Source organism: Rhipicephalus microplus, chromosome 2, assembly GCF_043290135.1.
Source record: "Rhipicephalus microplus isolate Deutch F79 chromosome 2, USDA_Rmic, whole genome shotgun sequence".
NCBI lineage: Eukaryota > Metazoa > Arthropoda > Arachnida > Ixodida > Ixodidae > Rhipicephalus > Rhipicephalus microplus.
In genome coordinates, this window is record NC_134701.1 from 141,907,724 (window position 1) to 141,929,510 (window position 21,787).

The window sequence follows — 21,787 nt, forward strand, 5'->3', positions numbered from 1 at the left end:
GTTTTGTGCAGATTAATTTTAATTTTAAGACCTATCTTTCTGCTCTCCTTGTCTAATTAAAAAAATCATGAATTGCAATTCTTTCCCCAAGTTACTCAGCTGTGCAGCTCCATTAACTCGTATTCCTAACTTTTCCCACTTTAGGCCTCTGAAAACCTGCAGCAAGCATGCTATAAATAGCACTGGGGAGATCGCATCCCCCTGTCTTACACCCTTCTTTATTGGTATTCTGCCGGTTTCTTTATGGAGCTCTACGAATAGAGCATTTAATGTATAAACATGCCTTTAAGAACATACACTGCAGAAGAAATACTACCTAGGTGAACATAAAATAAAACAATAGGAGTACATCTTGCCATTATTTATTTAGTGTTAATTCAGAACGTGCAAAGGACAAGAAATTTTGAAGGTCAGAATATTAATAGCAGTCTAGGAAAAAAATCACTTTTATAAAAAATACATATGAAATAAAATGACCAAAACATCAATAAAAACATGGCATTTCCTCCTCAAAGGTGGAGGAACATCAGCCTGCAAAAATGGATGCACACTCTAGACCAATGTGATAGGTAAGAAAGTCAGAGAATTCAATAACCAATATACAGATGAGAATATTTCCCTAGGCGTGGAGGCAATCAGCGGTCATATGACGGCCATCTGGATAGGTCTTCTACTGCCTTAAGATGTACACGAACATAGAGGAAAGAAAAACATGGCCATATAAAAAAGGTCAAACAATATTAAGCACAAAGCAAACCACTACAAAGATGAGTAGCGAACATACAAAACAACTGTAAGATGCAGCAATGTGCTCAATGAAACACCACATATCCGGCAAAATGTAAACGGCAGGAGCTCATGATGCAATATTTTCCGTCCAATATTGACCTCTACGTCCTTTGACATTTTGTAAACTGTACCTAAGGGGAGGAAGAGAGGAACAATGTATTAGAGACAGCGAACAGAATCGCACAAAGTATCATCAAACCTACAAATGCATGTTTAATTGGTGTTGCAGTTTGACAAAGTTATATAATCACAACTAGGTTATATGCAGAAAAACAAAAGGCTTTAGTTTCTTTGTATGTAATATTGCAGCAATTTGCTTGGTGTATGGGCCCAGTGAACAATAGACGTTTACAAGTTCATTCCAACAGCATGAACAGGTCTTGGACAAAAATAGGAATAACAGCTGTTTCCCGAGCCAGAAAATGGTCATCTGAAACAGTTCAGATGACCGAAGTTCAAAGAGTTCAAAGCATGCAGTACAAAAAAAAAAAGCATATCATCTTGCAATCAGTGGATTATGTCACCAAAACATCTCGAGTTAGAATTCTTATGGATGAACATTGGGCTACTGCGACATGCAAACTTGGCTAACCTCAGCAAACATTTCTTGTCAACAATTGTATCTATGTTTTTTAGCTGAATAACTCCCAGGAATCCCCAAGAGTGTATGTGAGCCCTCAAAAAGACATTACCTGCATTGCTGTACAAAAAAAAAAGTCTATTTTCTTAGCTATTGGTGAACGAAAAAATTACCAACAGTCATAACGCACTATGTCAACAACCAATCTCTCCTTGATCGCAAACAGTGTGATGTCACTGCGAGTGCCCCACGCACAAGCCACACCCTCGGAGCTGGCACTGGCTGGCAAAAAAGTTCCACAGCAGGATCTTTCTGCCTATCAGCACTGCACGTGTCTACATTTCTTTGGTAGAAGCTTCTGGAAATGGCCATTTTCTAAAATCATGGCTTTTAAAAGGAACAGTCATTGCCTGCAATACATGACTCTGTTAGGCCAACACATGGTGATTTGTTCATTGTAGATGACAACCATGAAAAAATCTCGCACTCTTTGAAAGCTAACATTGTATGTTTTTGTGATAAATGATGTCTGGAGAAATATTTGCATGGTATGAATGTAGAATTTTTAAATCTACATTGAGACGTCCACACTGTAGTTTTAAATGTTGTACGGCATTGGCGGCAACAAAGTGTTAAGAAGCTGTGTGCATTACAGATAACATTATCAGTCACAGAGTAAAATTCCCAATGGAGACGAATTAAAAAAGAAACTAGGAAAGAATAGTTGCAGTGCATTTGGTTGAGGTTGGTGAATCTCTATGAAAATTAAAATGAAGTTCTCCTCTACAGCATTCCTCATCCCCGAGTAAGAAATTTGGTAATGTTAAACATCATAACTTAATAATACACATAATCTTTTGTGCACTTACTTGGCTGCATTTCATGTCTACAAGCTTGCATACTTACCTTCTTCTTCAGATTTCACACACAAACTTGGAATGTGTCACTTTATGAAGAACAAGCTGTAAAGGTAAGCGAAATAAAACATGACAAACAAGATCCTCCAGCGTTTCCTTTAAGGGGCCAGTAAACAATCCCGAGGTCCGAAAATTGTAATGAAGAGAAATATGTGCACTTTTGCTATGTGAACATGCTGCCCCAAGAATGTTGCAAATATGTTCTATAACAAGGAAGTTACAAGGGTTAAAAACATTTGTTTCAGCTGAAAATACTTGTGCGGCCTCGCCAGCTTACTCTGCCATGGGGAGAGGAAGGCATAACCCGTTGTCATGACTAGAGACCAGATTATAGGCAAATGCCTATTTTGTTCCTTGCGTTCCTATTATGCCACTTTGATATATAAGCATGAATTAGAGGTTAAGAAGGGCTGTTATGGTGTTTTTATAGTGCCTATATATGCCTATTTTGGGTGTTCGTGCCTAAATGCCTATAAGTGCCTGTAAATGCGTATTTTCCAAAAGAGCGCATATATGAGCGCTATTCAAGCCCAAATTTTATTTTCAAGCATGTTGTGAAACCGTTATTCATGTAAAGAAGGCAGCATTGAGCGATTGGAGGAGGAGCATGGGGAGTGCAAAAGATGCTATTTTTGCAGCCCTAAGTAGAAGAATGTCTCAGCGTCTGCAGGGGAAAGAGAGAAAATTAAAGATGGGGTAATAAAATAAAAGTGACATCTATGGCTGAGGACGTGGCGGCCACCTTCTACAAATAGTTGTCCAGTGCGCTGAAAGAACTGAAAACCTGGGTGTTGCAGTGGGAAAGGAAGAGCAGGTTTTTCTGGGCAGCCGCAGGTATGGAGAACGAATGAAAAACCATGGAGGACCACTTATAGAATGCTCTTGTGAATTCAGTGGTGGTGAAGATCACCAAATCATTATACTTTACAAAGCGAAGCCTGAGACAGGCGCCGGCACGTTTACAATCTACGGTGTACTTAGCATACATTCACCACATGCTTGTTCTGTATGATATCTCTTCTCATATGTATTTAAGTGACAAACATTTAAAAAATACAGAACAGCGCTTCAAGGTTTGTCCTAAGCCATTACTCAAAAATAAGAGCTGTAACAATATAAAAAATTAGCTAGGTTAATCATTACATCAAATTAAACTGCGGTTAAAGCTCCTATGTCAAGCATTTCATGCTAAACTCACATTCGAAAATGAATGTACCTAAACAGTCTTTTCGTGCAATGGTAATTAAACTTTTAGAATGTCGTATTAGATATAAGTTTTTAATTCATTTTTTATTAGTTTTATGACAGAATGAAATGGCTTATATAGAGAACAAAATGTGTCGTGTTAATGAAGGTGTGGTTTTTCTGACATTGTAACCCATCTGCTTCAGCACCTTCAGGTAAAAAATGTAATGTGTACGCGGCTTTTGTTTTGTTTGTAATTTACTTTTTAAGCATCTCTCTTTAGGTGACATATAAGTTGTAGTTAGACACTAGAAGTTCTTGCGTGCCCAATGAAAAGCATTCTATCATGATGATTTTTCTAATTGGTTCGCTACGAGCCACCAAAGCATGATGTGAAGAAGCAAACTTGAATCCCTTGCCTCTCGTCCCATGTAGTCATCGTGAGCCTTATAACTTCCCCGTTTTTTTCGGTATCGGGGCTGGAGAATCACATGACGCATACGCACTAAGAACAACATGTGTAAGCAAGGTCACGCATGCATGACATGCCCCAGCCTACTCATGCACGCGCCTTCGATGTGTTGATTCGGCGCTCTCTGTTGTGTATTACCAGTTTCTGTGGGATAAATCAGTCAGTGCGTGTACTTTAGGAGAGGCTGGCAAGGATCATGTATTGTGACTGCGATATATCACCTCACTCCACTGAAACTGCAGTCAGAGACGACGCACCAATCACATGCTAAGCATTTTCAGGGTTGGTGAAGGCACGTTGCAGGAACGAAGAGAAGACGAACGCAAGCTAAATGGGGTGTTAGTAGTAGTAGTAGTAGTAGTAGTAGTAGTAGTAGTAGTAGTAGTAGTAGTAGTAGTAGTAGTAGTAGTAGCAGCAGCAGTGTTAGTATGTGTGGCTTTAGATAAAAAAAAACACGATATGAATATGAGGGACGCCGTAGTGGAGGTCTCCACAGATTTTGACAACTGGTGTTCTTTAACGTGCACTGACATTGCACAGCACATGGGCACCTACTTTTTCGCATCCATCTAGATGTGACCGCCGCAGGCACAATCGAACTCACGGCATTCGGGTCAGCAGCAAAGCACCCTATTGCAGCCGGTCCACCAAGGCGAGCGCTAAACGAGGGCCGATTAGTGAATAGCATCTCGAGGTTATTCAAAACAAAAACAAAAATAATAAACTGAGATTCTGTTTGCATGTGTTATTATTTTTCTCAGCGTTCAATAATTATAACATTATACTGGTTTTGAAAGGGCAGCACAAAAACACAGAAAAAAGAAAGACATAGAGACAAAGAGTGCTGTTTTTCTTTTCCCTTTGTCTTTGCGCTTCCCTTTCAAATTGATATGAAGCAGCTAGCCCAAATCAAAGTGCTCCTTATTCTAGCTACACAACAGAACCCACAAGTGCGCATGCCAAGTAGAATAATGTCACGTGCAATACTCTTAATGACGTACCGTTTAAAATGCATGATGTAATCAGGAGACTGAACATTTTTTGTCTGTTTTTATAGATACAGCTAGCATTTAACGAAGTTCTGATGAAGAGCGTACAGTATGCGACGTCAGCCCACCAATGTCAACGTAGAGGAGCGACGTAAAAACAGGACTATTGCTTGCTGTACGTAACTCCTTAGATCTTGGGGCACACTCCCGTGAGAAGGACAAGTGGTATTCATTAGAAATCGAGCGTTTTTCTACGACATGTAATTTTACAAATCTTAACAAGAATGGTCCGAAGTGTCCAGTGCACTAATACGCTTGTCAGCTCGAAATGCTCAAACTTAATGAAGGGCCCTTTAAGGTGTCCACCAATAGGGAAGAAATTAGTCCTACGCGATTAGACGTGGCATGCCTCTCTTCTGGGGTATCAGTGGTCTGGTTATTTGCTCCTGCGTTGCCATTCCCAGTCACAACGAAACGAAACAGACCCACGAGAGTGTTAATCGAATGGTGGACACTTGACGCACAATGCTATACAATAAAACAAAAGCACACATACTACGAATCGCGCGGGAAATGCACGCCTATGTTCAATTGTTGGTACCTTTCTGCTTTCTAAAACATATTATTTTCTTTTGCTTCTTGCCATAGATACAAGTCACTGACATCGGTGTTTTGGGATATTTCAATTTTTGTAAGAATTTATTGTGCCTATAATTATGGTTTTGAAGGGTCTAAAATGGTGTTTTACCTGCCTGTCTTTGGTGCCTAAAACACACTTTTTTAGTGCCTAAGAATCCGGCCTCTAGTCATGACTATGTCCACTTCGGCAATGTGAAACAATGTCACCGCAAAGCCAATGACCGAGCAGTCATAACACGTGCACAAGTCATAAGAGCACGGGGAAGAAGTGCGGTATGAGGAGCATCCTTCCCCTAGTGCCGAAGTAGCGAGATGCCTCTTTGAGACTTTCATTCCAGTGTAGCAACGTGACAGCATCCAACGTGGACGAGCCATGGTCGCTCCACAAAACAGCAGACTGCAGCAGAAGAAAACGGAAATGCAAACTGCACTGCCAAAATTGCATCAGCCCTGGGGCAAAGGACCAGTCGATGAGCTCAGTGGTACATCAAGTTGCCTATGGGGAAGTCTCCATCACTGCGCGTACCAAAGGGATCGGTCAGGCGTGGGAAGTGTTTTTTGAAATGGAAATTTTGTGTAGCGAGCAGCACTGCGGTATTCGGAAAATGCGATCGCCGCGGTCTATTTCAGTACTTAGCTATGGAGCAGAAACCTGGAGACTTACAAAGAGGGTTCAGCTTAAATTGAAGACGACGCAGCGAGCAATGGAAAGAAAAATGGCAGGTGTAACCTTAAGGGACGAGAGAGCAGAGTGGATCAGGGAACAAACAGGGGTTAAGGATACGTGTTTGAAATCAAGAAGAGGAAATGGACATGGGCCGGGTATGTAGCACATAGACAAGATAATCGCTGGTCATTAAGGGTAACTAACTGAATTCCCAGAGAAGGCAAGCGGGTTAGGGGGAGACAGAAGATTAGGTGGGCAGATGAGATTAAGAAGATTGCGGGTATAAATTGACCGCAGCAAGCACAGGACCGAGTTGACTGGGGGAACATGGGAGAGGCCTTTGTCTTGCAGTGGACATAGTCAGGCTGACGACGATGATGATGATGACTACTAAAGTGAGACTGTGGATGCACTGAGCAATTTTTCATGCTTGCGAGTGTAGTGTTTGATGTGGGAATCATTCAAATGGGAAACATTACAAGCTAAGAGCCCATTGTGTACCAGATGCAGATTTGTGATGGTATTCCCCGATCCAGGCCAGTTTTATCATGGATAAGTGAACATGATCAATTATATATGAAAAGTTACCAATGCAATCAGAAAAATTAATGTAATTTGAGAAACGAGAATTTTATGTGTGCATACTTTATGTTTAGACTAAATGAAGCACTTGCACATACACAGACACACACAAAAAAGAGCTAAAATCGTCGGTATTGAGTTGCGAGTTTGCGAAAAGAAAGCAGTACATATATATCTACTGGAAAGAAAGGTAAGTACATATTTATAACTTCTGTCATATGACCAGCTTGCTACTGAAACAGCAAAGAAATGAAAGTAATATACATGGGGCTAAAGAAACACACGGGACTCAAGTCGAGACCCTCAGAGTGCTGATGTGCATACTACTTCACCTGGCGCAAGGCACATGTCAATTTCAGCTTTCTTGCTCATGTCTACAACACCATTCATGGCGATTCTTTCATTCCATCATTTTTCCTTGCACAGCAGAGACAGAACTGAGGCAACAACACCACTGAGCAAATATATTTTCTAACAAAGCAGCCTCGATCACAGACTTCAAGAACCTAGACTTTTTGTTTCCATTCAACACTCCCACGCCTTTCTTTTCTTTACATAACTAAGGCGTGAGATTATCAGAGTAATTTTTGTAAGCTTTGCAATAATGCTCAGGGACCTTTGCTGGTATGCGGAGGGGCGAATGCACTTAGAGAAAAAAAAATATTCGTCAGACACTTTTCGGTATGAAAATATTCTTGCAGGTAAGCGAATTGATACAGACGTCTCGAAGTGTCAGCTTTTTCTGTCAGGCTGTCCAAAAGCTATTGCTTGTTCCCGTTGTGGACAGCATCACAGAACACACTTGGGACAATCTAATGAGCCCCTAGAACATATCGAGCGTGATTACAAAGCCAGAGAAGACATGGGACGAGACCAACGAAGACGACAGCTGGTCTCGTTGTCCCGTTTGCACTGCGATCACTCTTGTAATGCAATACCAACTAGCCCGTATTGACACTTTGCCTCTAGAACAGCTCTTTTTATACAGAAATACCATTATTGAGACATCTGGGTTGGCCGCACTGCACCTGGTTGTTTAGAGCATGTTGACATTGGGAGCATCACATAGGCGTTGATCACACTCGCTGCAGATAGCGTTCATAAACGCTACCAAATCGCGTCACGCACCGATAAGCTTCTTGCGAGACCACTCCTCTTTTGCACTTCCTACACCTACGAAAATAATTCAAGAGGCTGAGGGAGAAGCTGGAAGACAATGGTAGACGAGTCCCGCCCGATCCTCTCGCCAAGCCTCGCACTTCGCGGTGGTGGTTTTTTACTGCTCTTCTTGATCGTGAACCCATCAACTGTGGAAGCTCTCTTTTCGGTCCATTTGCGGGAGCCCGCCAATAACGCATCGCGAACGAGGAGACACAAAATGGCTAGAATCAGAATAAGTCGTAACGTGACCTCATTGTCTCACCAAATAACAAATCTCATTATAGCAAAACTAAAGCAAGTTGTAGGAGCGTCACAATGAGTCAGTTAATAGTAGGTAACGATTTTTATTAATAATAATATTTCTTTTTGGCCATGCCTTAGTTTTTTTTATGCAATTTTTAAACACCAGGGCGCAGAGCGTTTCAAGCGCGATATTTGAAGCAGTTGATTGGTTTTCAAAGGTAGAACACGAGTGTAACTTCACGTTGGTAGTGGCCGATGGTAGCAGTGATTTAGGTAGTATTGGCGCTAATGCTGCTGCACATAAGAAAGCGCGGAGCAGTATCGTCCTCCCTAATGAGAGAGAAAAATAACCGTTGCCCTTGCACCTCGGGCCCGCGGAGATGGTTGAGCAGCAACGGAACTTTCCCCGCTGCCGCAGAGAAAGAGCGGGACAATAAAATGAAATACCTGCAGGTGTTATTACTCTCATGCACACTAGCAAGCGACAGAGAGTCACCGGCGAAGCGAAGCAGCGCGCCTTCCAGCAGCGGATTCGCAGGAAAAGAACTATTGTACCGTCTATATGCGGCGTAGTTGGCGTAGGCGTAGTCTCTAGCGTAAACACATAGTTCCGTATTCTGTACCGCACATACCGTGTGTCAGCGCCCAAACCTCGCATATATTGCTGTCTGCCGGATGCCAACGATCGCGTTTAACTTGCGCCTCCTTTTTTTATTATTTTTTCCTCTCGGTATTACGATGAAACATTGGCTTAAATAATGGGAGGCGTCAGGAGGGATCCGTATTTCCCTCGTGTTCAGTTGAGGGGAGGGGTAAATCCCTTAACGTTGGCTTAAACAATGGGGGGCGTCAGGAGGGGTTCGTACATCCCTTGTGTTCTGTTGGTTGGCACACCTCTTGCAATAAAATGTCCCCTCTTGAGATTGGTTTTAAACCATCAGCGAGTTACTTAACGGTTATAAGCATTTATAAGTATGTACTTATATGTACTGTAGTATGTATAAGTGGAAGGCATGCTTCCCGTGATATTAGTAGAGAATATTCTAGCAGCATATGCATCTTGTAGCTACACGAGGACAAAGCCATGTGCTGGCAGTGAGAGCAAAAGGGAAAGAAAAAAGAGGCTCCCAAGACTTTTACGTGATACTAATTCGCACAGGCTATTTCATGTTATGCAATAAGTATACTTCAAGATGAAAAGTTTTGCAATGACACTGTTATTTTTTTATTCATCCTTACACGGGTCCTTTCACAAATGATCAATTTGAACTAATTAATCATCAAAGATCTTGCACGATTAAATTAAAGTGTCATGCAATTCCACCGCTCTTTGTTCATCAGAACCAGGAGAAACCAGTGTTGTGATCCGTCTCCATGTCTTGGTGCCACTTGGACGTGTGGTATGGTTCCAACAAAAATCTACCCTGACTTTTTCCATCTTTGCAGTGCTCCCTCAGGCGTCCACAAGCAGCAACAACACAGTAGTCGTACTGCGAATTCTCCAGAACCATCGGCCCACATCATCAAAAACCCTTTGGACCCACCCAACTGACAGATGCATAGAAAGCGCTCTTTGCGTCCTAAGCTGCTTAGAGAGAGTGGTCACCTCTACACTGGTTTGTTCATCAAGGTGCACTGGAAACGAGCCGAGCGGCTGGGATCCATCTTCAGGGACGTTTCAACACCACGCGGCCTACCCGGCATTGCAACTGCATCCATGAGTCAACACTGCATGTGGGACACTATGTAGTTTCCCAGCGCTGTGTGATGCCATATAATCGCATTGTGTTTGGTGTCACGTTTCTCCTTCGCCGTAAAATGCACTGGGCGTGCCTCTTCTCTCTTTCCTAGGTCGAGAAGGAGGCGGTGTTTGACATTCTCTCGGTGGGGGCGGAGATGGAGTGTCCTGGGCTCGGTTGTTTTTTCCTGCAGGGAATCCTGGGTAGACCCAGGCTTTAAAACGCTAATGCCGAGACACTAAGAAGGGGATGCTACCTTCTTTTACGTAGTATCATGCTACCTTCAAGGTGTAAATTACTGTAAGTAAACATTCCTGTTACCAGCTCTAGCTCCTCTGTTCGTCTACGCCCCGAGACTGATGGCTCTGGTCCCAGACTAATTCCCTTAGTTACAACACCAGGAAGGCACCTTAGGCAGCGCCACTAATAGTGATGCCTACTAAATGCACTGACTAACACTTCAAGGTTTAAACATACACGCATACTCCGCAATGTGAACGGGGGGGAGGACAGCCATTGTTGCGCAGTTGGAAGAGCATTGGACGCATTTTTTGAAAGTCAGAAGTTCAGTCCCTGCTAGCAGCATGTTTTCTTTGGGTGCACTTTTCTGTCTTCACATTTACATTAGAATTTCTATCCATAAAATCCCCTATACTTCCCATGGCATCGTTTTCTATTAGTTCCCATTGACATTGTGTCTAATCAAGAAAAATGAGCGCTTGAATTTCTACTTCTTTCATTCATGCTATGCACAGACACACAAGCTTCTGCAGCAACGAGTGACCTTTAGCTATAGCTTTTAGCTGCGGAAACTATTGACAGTGAGGATACGTCTCCAGAAGAAGCAATATGGGGATATCGGATTCTTCATAACTCAAAACGAAAGTGACAAGGATAGATATGCAGCCTCATTTCAAAAGCCAATCTTTTGAAAACAAGTTTGAGCCAGGACAATGCAAGTCACTTTGTCAAACTACTGACTAGCAGTACAAGCTTTTGCCAATCCTTAATATAGTTTTGGATTGTATCTGCTTCTATTTTCTTTCATGAACCAAAGTGGCATACTGGGTGAGCTGGTTTGGATTCATGGCGAGACTTAGCACATGGAAAACTGCGCAGAGTGGAAAACCACGCCGATTCTCACAGTTTCTTTTTTTGTGCAGTTTTGTCACATTGTGCTGGAGTCTCTGCATTCCAGGTGGATAGATTAATTTCTACCATTAAAACCAGTTGGTACAAATACTGCAATAAAAAAAAACCTACATGGATGACAGAATCTCTTCAATAATCATTGCTGGTGAAAATTCATCAATTCCACTCCATTCAATGACAATTGCAAATGATAATATGAGGGCTATCATTCAACTTCCTCTGCAACATTAAGCATAATAAAAAGCCATGACTCGATATACTATAAGTAAGAGCATCAAAATAAGCATAATGCTTGGAAAACGCTGTAATTTGTTAAGTGTGATGAAACACGCTTACAAAGTCAATCAAGTGACAAAATGGTTCAATGTTGAATTGAGGCAAAGAAACACTTGTACAGAGGAGGATGAATAAATGCCCAACTTCTATTTGAGAGACATAGAAAAGAAACTAAGTCGGCCTGAGTTGATATAATGATGCTTTTATGTGTTCCTGAAGAATAAAAATTTATATTCGAAATGGAGCTGTGCAAATAGCGAAACTTTGGGTGCAAAGTGAATTCGAATGTAAAAGTGTGAGTGCAAATCGAATAAAATATTTTTCAATTGCTTCAAAGTGAAATGGCAACAAAAAAGATTGGAGAGGATTCCTAACCATATTTTTTTGAGATGGAAACATGAAAGTGTTTATTTTCGCTAAGCTGATGAAGTATCGGCAGGCTGGATCTTTATAGTCAACATATCAAGAATGAAGGAATGTAGAGACCAAATTTTATATATGAACACGATTTGGTGCAGCCATCAAGTTTTACCGACAATACATCATACGTGAAAGGCAGTGGCGGTATTTCCTCCGCCTAGCCTCCTCTTTTAGCTTCTGTGGAAGCCTAACTAATGCGGCACACAAGGGTGTGCTCCCTTCGAGCCTGGAGTTCCAAATCTGCCTTGCAGGCATCAATATATAAGAACGTCTAAAATTTTCGATGCTAAAACTCTTTGGTGTCCAAGGTCCAAAACAGCATTAATTAAGCCCCCAGCTCTGCCGCATCTATCATCTTCAATTTGAAACTGGCGTTTTCTTGAGTCAATACATTTGCAATTGAAGCGGAGCTTAAAAGGTAGCTTTGGCGTAACACGACAATGTAGTGAGGTGAAGCATATTAAAAATCTGACGGGGCCAGTTTTATTTTATTGTTGACTGTATTTGTATTTGGGAAGATTAAATAATAAAATTCAAGCGTGAATCGAATCGAATAGCAACCACTGCCAGAAAAATATTTGAAATGTTGAAAATCTGCACACCTCTAATGCGAAGCCGTTCGACTATTGTATTGTAAAGATGAAAGACAGCGAAGCTGTGACTATGACGAGTATGGTACAGCGAATATTGCTATTGTGGGTTTATATATTGTAACTACTGATCATATTGAAAGACTAAAGACAACGAACTTAGAGATCCCTGTGTTTCTCCTGCACATGACACATAAATATTTCTCATCAACGGCGGTCTCAAAATGAAATCTTGCAGCACATAGGAAACCCCACAATCTTAAAAGTAGAAAAAATGGCGTGACGTTTGTTTTTCATCTGCTGGTTTTGTCTTATACAGTGTGTCCATTTTTTCCATGCATAAATTCTAGATTCATCATGTTAACTGGTTCACTGAAAAGCTTTGTCTATTTTGATTGCATATTTTGACTACAGACACGAACCCCTAGAACCATGCCATACAAAGCTTCGCTATGAAAAAATAAAAAAGCGGAGTGAATAGGAGCTTTCTAAGCAGCTGCTCTCTCTGTTTTTAGTGTTGTATACTTCAGCACCATTTGGTAAATGACCCGCGATCACCTCGTTTTCAAACAACCATGTGGACAGCCTCACAGATAACTAGTTTTCTAATTATGGCAGAGTCACACAATAAGCCAAATAATACATTCACATCAAAACTGGAAACACAGTTTCAAGTACATGTTCATTTCACTTAAACACATTTTCACTGCAGCATTCATTATACAGTTAATAATGCCCCTCTTGAAAGAGTCACAAGATATAAATATTTAGGTGTATTTGTCACTGCTAATCTGAGGTGCAACAGACACTGCACTCATGTTAGGAACAAGGCAATAGGAGCACTGAATTTTCTGAAACGTATCTTCAGTAGCTTGCCACAGAAACTCAGAGAGCAGTTGTATTTTACACATGTCTGCAGCATAGTACTCGACTATGCGTGCGTCTGCTGGGACCCCAACACAAAGGAACTCGTTGATAAACATGAGAAAGTGCAGAATAGAGCAGTCCAGTTTGTCACTGGAAATTATGAAAAAATGCTTAGTATGACAAAAAGGAAAAACCTGTTGAATTGGCCTTTTTTTTTAACATTGCCTTCGTAACCTCAGTTTAAAATTTCTTCATAGCTTATACCATTTCAAAACAGGGATAAGCAGGCAGTTGTATTTTTAACCACCAGGCAATGTTTTCCAAAGACTGGATCATCAGATTAAAATACACGAGATACCTTTTAAGGGTGACTCCTTCCGCTACTCTTTCTTTGTTCGTACTATACAAGACTGGTACACCCTGCCACCTGAAACTGTCTGTATTCATTCAAATGACATTTTTTTTTAATGCTTTATGAATGTATTGGTACGTGCCTATTTATATCTAATGCACCCTTCCTGCTGTAATGCCAATTGGCAAAGCAGGTACCTGATAAATAAAACAAAATAAATAAATTACTTTTTTGCTATCAAATACATTGACTGTAGAATGGATAAGGTGCAATTAGCAGTGCCTGCAAAAGACGAGGAAGAGGACCGTGGTTCGTGCTCCTGATATCTCCGATTCGCATCGCTGAGCGCTTGACCTGTGTTTGTTTTTTAATAAACGCGTCGCGGACTCAACGCGTACTATCAAGTGGTGGAGAATGCTGGTCCCCTTTTTCACCCTGGAACTCTGTAGCCGGACTCTACCTCCGCCGTCCATCATGCCTGACGACGTTGCAGCAAAGCCGAATGCTGCCACACCCCCCACGCTCTCCGCTGCCCCGGTATTCCGAGGGAGCGTGACCCAGTTCTATTCAACGACACTGATGAACAGGACGTCAAAGAGTGGCCCGCTTCGTTTGAAAAAGTGAGTGTTAACAACCGGTGGGACGATAACGACAAACTCGGTCACGTTCACTTCTACCTGAGGGGTGTCGCGGAGCTTTGGTTGAACAACCATGAGGCTGAGAATACCACCTGGGCCTCTTTCAAAACGACCTTCGCAGATGTATTCGGCCGACCGGCAGTGCGCAAGCTTCGCGCGGAACAGCGTTTGCATGATCGTGCCCAGTTGCCAGGAGAAAGTTTCACGTCTTACATTGAGGACGTCGTAGGCCTCTGCTGGTGCTTCAATCCGACCATGTCCGAAGCCAACAAAGTCAAGCATATCATGAAGGGAATCGAGGACGATCCGTTCCTTATGCTTGTGGCGAAAACTCCTCGAACTGTCACAGACATCATTCAGCACTGCCAGAGCTACGTCGAGTTGCGAAAGCAGCGCACTTCCACGTGACGTCGCAGTTTCAACACGACCAGCACGTCAGCACTGACCGTTGGCGCGATCTCTCCAGATCCGGTAGTATTGACGCCCAAATACAACAGTTTATTGGCGAGGAGGTTGCCCGCCAATTGTCTATTGCTCCCTTTCTCCCTAGTAATAGTCATGGCCTCCCCTCGTCACTGTGCCAAACCATTAAGGAGCAAGTATCCGAAGCTCTTCCGCCTACGCACCAGCCACCGCCTGTATCAGCGCCCTTGACCTATGCCGACGTCGCGAGAAGGCCTTCACATGCAGTGCCATACAGCACGGGCCCTCCTTAATGCCCTCATGTCTTCTACGCAACGCAGGTGCCGACAAGCCCGCAAGTTCCGCTTCATCGATGTCCTGCCACCCATCCCAATAATCCTTGGCGCACGCTGGACAACCAACCAATATCCTATTACTGTGGTCTTCCCGGGCATGTCGAGCGTTTCTGCCGCCGCCGCGTTCCTCGTCCAACTGCCATTGAAGCCAATTACAGCTACGACCATACAAAGCCGCAACAGCCAATACCCTCCCACGCTCCTTCAAACACCCCATCCTCGAACAGCCGCACCTCCAACTCGTCTCGATCACCCTCCCGGCGCCGGCGCTCGTTATCGCCAATGCTTCGACGCACCGCGCCTGTCCACACGAAAAACTGACCACCGCAGTTCCCGAGGCAAGAACTGCGCCACTGTCAAAATCTACAAGGCCTCGTTCCCAACCTGCAAAAAGAAATCCCAATCGTCATTGAAGGTGTTGCCGTGTCCGCCTTAGTCGATACTGGAGCTGCTGTGTCCGTGTTGAGCGAAGCAATGTGCCGCAAGCTGAAAAAGATTACGACTCCGCTTTTTGGTGTTTCTCTCCGTATGGCGACCGCTGATACATACAACCTTCCGTCACGTGCACAGCTCGTCTACTGATTCAGGACGTTTTGTATGTTGTATGTGGTTTTGTATGAGCAGTGCGTCATCTTTCCGCATTGCTCGCATGACGTTATATTGGGCTGGGACTTCTTTTTCCATGCATCATGCCATTGTCGATTGTGCCCGTGCCAAGCTTGAATTATCAGCAATCTCGGACATCGCTCCTGCCAAGTCATCTTTTTCTCGTGTCATCATCGCCGAGGGCACAGGAATCCCACCTATGCCGTCTGCTATTGTGCCAATCTCCTGCGACTATGCTTTCTCTATTGCCTTGTTTAGGCCGTCAGCGAAATTCACTTCCCGTAAGCACTTTCTTCTCCCATTTGCTGTTATCACGATCGAAAACTCCTCCGCAACAATCTATGTCACGAACCTGCTTACGTTCCCAACCACTGTGTTCCGCAGAGAATGTATAGGGCAACTTGAGGACATTGATTCAGTCTGCCCTAACTCACTACCTGGTCGCACAGCAAGCCTCCATGTCGCGAGCATTAATCTCGATACCACGGCCAACATTCTACCTCCGATGCCTTCCTTCCATCCGTTGCTTCAGACCTTCCCAGCGTTCAGCGGACGCAACTCTTGAAGCTTCTCGGCCGCTTTCAGATGTCTTTCGATTACAAGCAACCCAGTTTGGGCAGAACAATTTCGATCGCTCATCATATAGACACCGGCAGCCATGCACCCCTGTGCCAGCATCCATACCGCGTCTCTCAAGCTGAACGTCTGGTTATTGAAGACCAGGTGACTGACATGCTTAGTCGGGGAGTCATACAGCCGTCCCACAGTCCCTGGGCATTCCCGGTGGTGCTCGTGAAAAAGAAGGACGGTAGCATCCGCTTCTGTGTTGATTATAGGCGCCTTAACAAGATCACGTGCAAAGATGTCTATCCGCTCCCCAGAATTGATGACGCGCTCGACTGTTTGCAAGGAGCGGAGTTCTCTTCGCTGGATCTTCAGTCGGGGTACCGGCAGGTACCTATGAATGAAGCCGTCTGCCCCGAAACTGCGTTCGTAACTCCTGACGGCTTGTACGAGTTTAACGTGATGCCGTTCGGCCTTTGCAATGCACCGGTCACATTCGAGCGTCTTATGGACAACATACTCCGAGGTCTCAAGTGGCATACCTGCCTTTGCTATCTGGACGACGTCGTGGTTTTTTCAAAAGACTTCGATACCCACCTCCAGCGCCTCGCAAGTGTCCTGGAATGCCTCACACAGGCTGGGCTACAACTAAATTTGAAGAAATGTCACTTCGCCGCATGGAAGCTCACAATCTTAGGGCACGTTGTCAGCAAGGACGGCGTTCTACCATACCCAGACAATCTCCGCACCGTCACTGAGTTTCCTAAGCCGTCGACACTCAAAGAACTCCGGAGCTTTATAGGGCTGTGCTCGTATTTTCGACGATTTATTCGTAATTTCGCATTTATAATGATCCCTTTAACACGTCTACTTGCTAACAGTCAAGGTATCTCAACATGGTCGTCCACCTGTGACGACGCATTTGCGAAATTACGTCATCTTCTGACATCACCATCGATTCTCCGTCACTTCGACCCAGACGCCCCTACCGAAATCCACACGGACGCTAGCGGAGTCGGCCTTGGCGCTATCCTTGCGCAGCGAAAGTGTGGCTTCGATGAGTACATTGTTTCTTACGCGAGTCGCACTCTAACCAGAGCTGAAGAAAATTATTCGGTCACGGAGAAAGAATGTCTAGCCATCGTTTGGGCAATCACTAAATTTAGACCTTACATCTATAGTCGGGCATTTGATGTCGTGACTGATCATCAAGCCCTCTGCTGGTTGTCGTCTCTAAAAGACCAATCTGGTCGTCTAGCCTGCTGGGCATTACGACTCCAAGACTACGACATCCGCATCGTCTACAGGTCAGGGCGCAGACATTCAGACACCGACGCTCTCTCTCGATCTCCGCTTCCCCATGACTGTGCGAATGCGCCTGTTTCTACCTACAATTCCGCCTCCCTCACACAAGCTGACATGCCATCCAAGCAGCGTCAAGATCCTTGGATAGTGTCTTTATTGGAGTTCCTATCGAAGCCATCACCGAGTACTGCCAGTCGCTCGCTGCGGCGTCCAGCTCACCATTTCACCATGCGCGATGGGCTACTTTACCGCCGCAATTACCTCAGTGAAGGTCTCAAGTGGTTGTTGGTGATTCCTCGCCATCTATGTGCTGATATTTGCACCTTGTTCCATGCGGACCCCCAATGCGGCCACGCTGGTGTAATAGAGACGTATGCATGCCTCCGGCTGCGGTACTACTGGCGTGGAATGTAGAGATTTGTTTGCCATTACGTGCGTTCATGCTCAAAATGTCAACGCCGGAAGAGTTCACCGCATGCCGTCACTGGACCGCTCCAGCCGTTGCCCTGCCCATCCTGACCTTTCTATTGGATCGGAATTGACTTATACGGCCCACTTCCATACACACCTGACGGGAATCGCTGGGTGGTTGTCCCTATTGATCATTTGACACGGTATGCTAAGACTGCCGCGCTGCCAGAGGCTACATCACGTGACGTCGGCTTATTTATCCTTCATAAACTCAAACGGCACTCCTTGCGAGTTACTCCGCAACCGCAGACGCACGTTCCTCTCAGAAGCCGTACAAGACCTCCTGCGTGAATGCAATGTTGTTCATCGAACGGCCAGTGAGTACCATCCCCAAACCAATGGCATGACTTAACGCTTCAATCGCACATTAGGCGACATACTGTCCATGTATGTATATATGCTGACCACACCAACTGGGACCACATACTACCATTTGTCACCTATGCGTACAACAGCGCCACTCAGTCCACGACTGAATTTTCTCCCTTCTTTCTTCTATATGGCCGTGAACCCTCCTTATTTATGGATACCATTCTGTTGTATTGCCCGGATACTTCAGAGTCTGTAACTCTCTCAGAATTCGCCACCTATGCAAAAGAATGCAGGCAGCTAGCATGTTCGTTAACTACACAAGACTAAGCACACCAAAAGGACCGCCATGACGCCAACCTGCATCCCCAGTCATATTCGCCTGGAACATTGGTGTGGCTTCGCGTTGCCTCCTCAGCGCCAGGCCTTTCTTAAAAGCTGCTGCCTAAGTATGAAGGCCCCTACCACATCCTGTGTCAAGCATCCCCAGTAAATATATTGTCGAGCCCGTACAGTCATCCACAGACCGCCGCCGTCGCGGCCGTGTGACTGTTCCCGTCGACCGACTAAAGCCGCACTATGACCCACTAGTCGTACCTGTGCCTTAGGTCACCAGGATGGCTCCTTTTCCGCGGGGAAGTGGTTTTTAGAATGGATAGGGTGCAATTAGCAGTGCCGGCAAAAGACGAGGAAGAGGACCGTGGTTCGTGCTCGTGATAGCTCCGATTCGGATCGCTGAGCGCTTGACCTGTGTTCGTTTTTCAATAAACGTGTCGCGGACTCAACGCTCAACGCGTACTATCAAGACATTTTAGAAAAACCCCGCATATTTAGCTTTCATAGTGCACTTTCAAGCATTATTACGCAGAAACCTTAAATGAACGCTAAAGAGAAACAATGACTCGGTTTAGATCAATGAACTGCACTCTGAGAACTCTAATGCCATATGTTTCACACTTGCAAGTTCATTAGGGGGGAGAGTCAGGGTCAAAGTATCATTTTTTAATTTCGCCCCGAAATCTTTGTGAGTGACATAAGCAATTTCAAGATATATTTTTCGTACTTTTGCAACAATAGATCGATGAAATTTTTTGAAATTTCATATGCTAGATCTATTTTCGCGCGTTTTCTCGTTTACCAAGCGTTGTGTCGCGGCAAGAGAGGTGCTTTCGGGATTGTGAAATTGTACTTTATTATTAGGCGAAAAATTGTTTCGCTCTTTAGTGTCCCTTTAAAATAGGCAGCAGTCACGAAAAATTTTGACATATAAGGATTAAGAATTTACCATCACCGATTTTAGGCGGGAGATTTTAGAGTACTTAACGTATGAGTACTTCTAAATGCCGTCTTGTACGAGGCAGCACAGTGTTACAACAGATACTATGAATTGCCGCAGGTTCACTTAAAACAAACGTTCCTACAGCATCTAATACAGGTGGCCTCAGCTATTTCTTAATATTACGGCACATCTCAAGTTTTTCTTGAACATCCTGCGGGGTTATGTTGAAGTTTAAGAAATACAAGCATACAGACAGGTCTGCCAAAAAGGTGGTACACTAAAAGCAATCCATAAAAGCGCTTCATGCAAAGTAAGGCTTGTAGCGTTATTACTGCTCTACATTCCAGTTGTATGAAGATCATTTTTACTTGCGAAGAAAGGGTGGGCCACTCACTCCAAAAGATTATACATTATTCGTGGACACTTTCACCGGCTTCACCATTTCCAATTAACCGGTGGTTGATGTTCTGGTGCTATATAAAAAAGTGTTGGGCGCTCTAAAATTCTGGAATGTAGAAACTGTACATTTCCTCCAGTTGCAATTGTGGCCATGGACGAAAAGTTGCAGATTGCCCCTCTGGGCTCGAACTACTCCAAGTGTCTGTCCAGGCCCCCTTGAGCGAAGCGTCCCTGCTTGTCCGAACAGTTCTGATCATTTTCATTACTCAGTATACATTCCCCTAATATAAAAACATTTAGCATGGCATTGGGTGTACAAGCAAACAAGAGATGGATGCAAAGAAAAGATGGACATGACTCGATTTCTGCCAACACCGACTCAGCCCATCAGTATTACAAATCAGTGAGACCATTGTTGTTACACAGACACATACGGCCTGTTTTCTTGTTATGGTGCACGGGGGAGCAAATTTCACAAAAGAATTGTAGTTCACAAAACACAGTTGTGGAAGCCCATTAGCACAAGTACGTCATACAGGTAACAAAAAATCTTTGACAGGTCAATGAACGTGGTAAATGAGCACTATGAATGTTATCAAAAAATGTCAATATTTTACTGAATGCATACCACCGCTGTAGCGACAATAATTAAGCAATGCCCCCACTACAGGACCTACAGCTTTACTGTTACTCTGAATAACTCGGCACTGTCACATTGCTCTCAAACAACCAGTCAAATGTGCCTTTGCAAAAAGAAGGCGAGACAGCAGAACTTGCGATCAAAAACATCATTTACGGTGATCGCGATACACGTGTTTCCGGAGGCTGTCTTTGAGCTGAAATGTCTGAGGGCACGAAGGACATTTATACGATTGCTCATTTGAGTGAGTAAGCAGGTGATATTGCAGCGAACTGTTTTGTGAGAAGCTGTCAGGGCATATGTGGCACTTGTACGGCCGATCGCCCGTGTGAATGCGCAAGTGATTCGTCAGTGTGTCCCTGATTGAGAAGCTTCTGGGGCAATAGTAGCATTGATATGGCCGCTCGCCCGTGTGCGTGCACAGGTGTTTCTTCAGTGAGCTGTTTACTGAGAAGCTCTTGGCGCATAGATGGCATTTAAATGGTCGCTCGCCTGTATGAACCCTCAGGTGCACCTTCAGGTTAGAAGACTGATCCGTTTTGTAGTTACAGACATTACAGTAGTGAAGGCGGCCTTGACGTGGCTTCTCATGACCCGAGGCAGCTGGAATGCTTGAAGACCAAAATGCTGGACAAAAAAAATTAAAAAAAATACAGGTTACTGAAATACAGCTCTTCATTTCAAAATGAAAAAAAAAAAGTGAATTTTGATTCTAATGTATTGCATAACAATCAGACTCCACGGTAATATGTCGTGCAACAGTGGGCAAATCTTTATTTACAACCCCCTAAGCTTCTTAACTGCATGTTAAATCAAAGTACAGCGACGTTGTTGCATTTCACTTCCGTCAAAAAGCAGCCAATGTAGTTCTAATTAGAAAACACCAAAGAAATGACATCTGATATGGTACACCCCTATTGTTAATAGGAAGATATATCTGATAATTTCTAGCCATCTACTGTCCTGATGAAGCTGCCAACTATTTATGCCGTGCACAATATGCAGGGCACTAACAGTAAAGCCAGAGCATGATAACAAAGCGTGCTGTAGTGGGAGGCAATGAAAGCTTGAACCATCTGTGCATTGACACTACACAGCACACAGGCCTATCTGGCATATTAGCTCCATGGTAATGCGACCAGGGCAACAGTCATTGAACCTACATGTTTGGGGTCTGCATACATGCACCAGAATCAAT

General features: G+C 43.9%; 1 protein-coding gene and 1 long non-coding RNA gene across 3 annotated transcripts in view; both read right to left on the minus strand.

Moving 5' to 3' along the window:
- LOC142791888 (uncharacterized) overlaps window positions 1-21,787 on the minus strand; it is a 205,010-nt gene that overhangs the window by 7,622 nt on the left and 175,601 nt on the right. The window lies entirely within an intron of this gene.
- LOC119170690 (uncharacterized) lies at window positions 468-20,737 on the minus strand. Of its 2 annotated transcripts, XR_005109719.2 has the most exons (3): window positions 7,849-20,737; window positions 2,276-2,331; window positions 468-920 (listed from the first exon to the last, which is right to left on the minus strand). It is a non-coding gene; the product is annotated as an uncharacterized LOC119170690 (long non-coding RNA). The 2 variants fall into 2 exon arrangements; XR_012893806.1 differs by having other exon boundaries at window positions 2,276-20,737.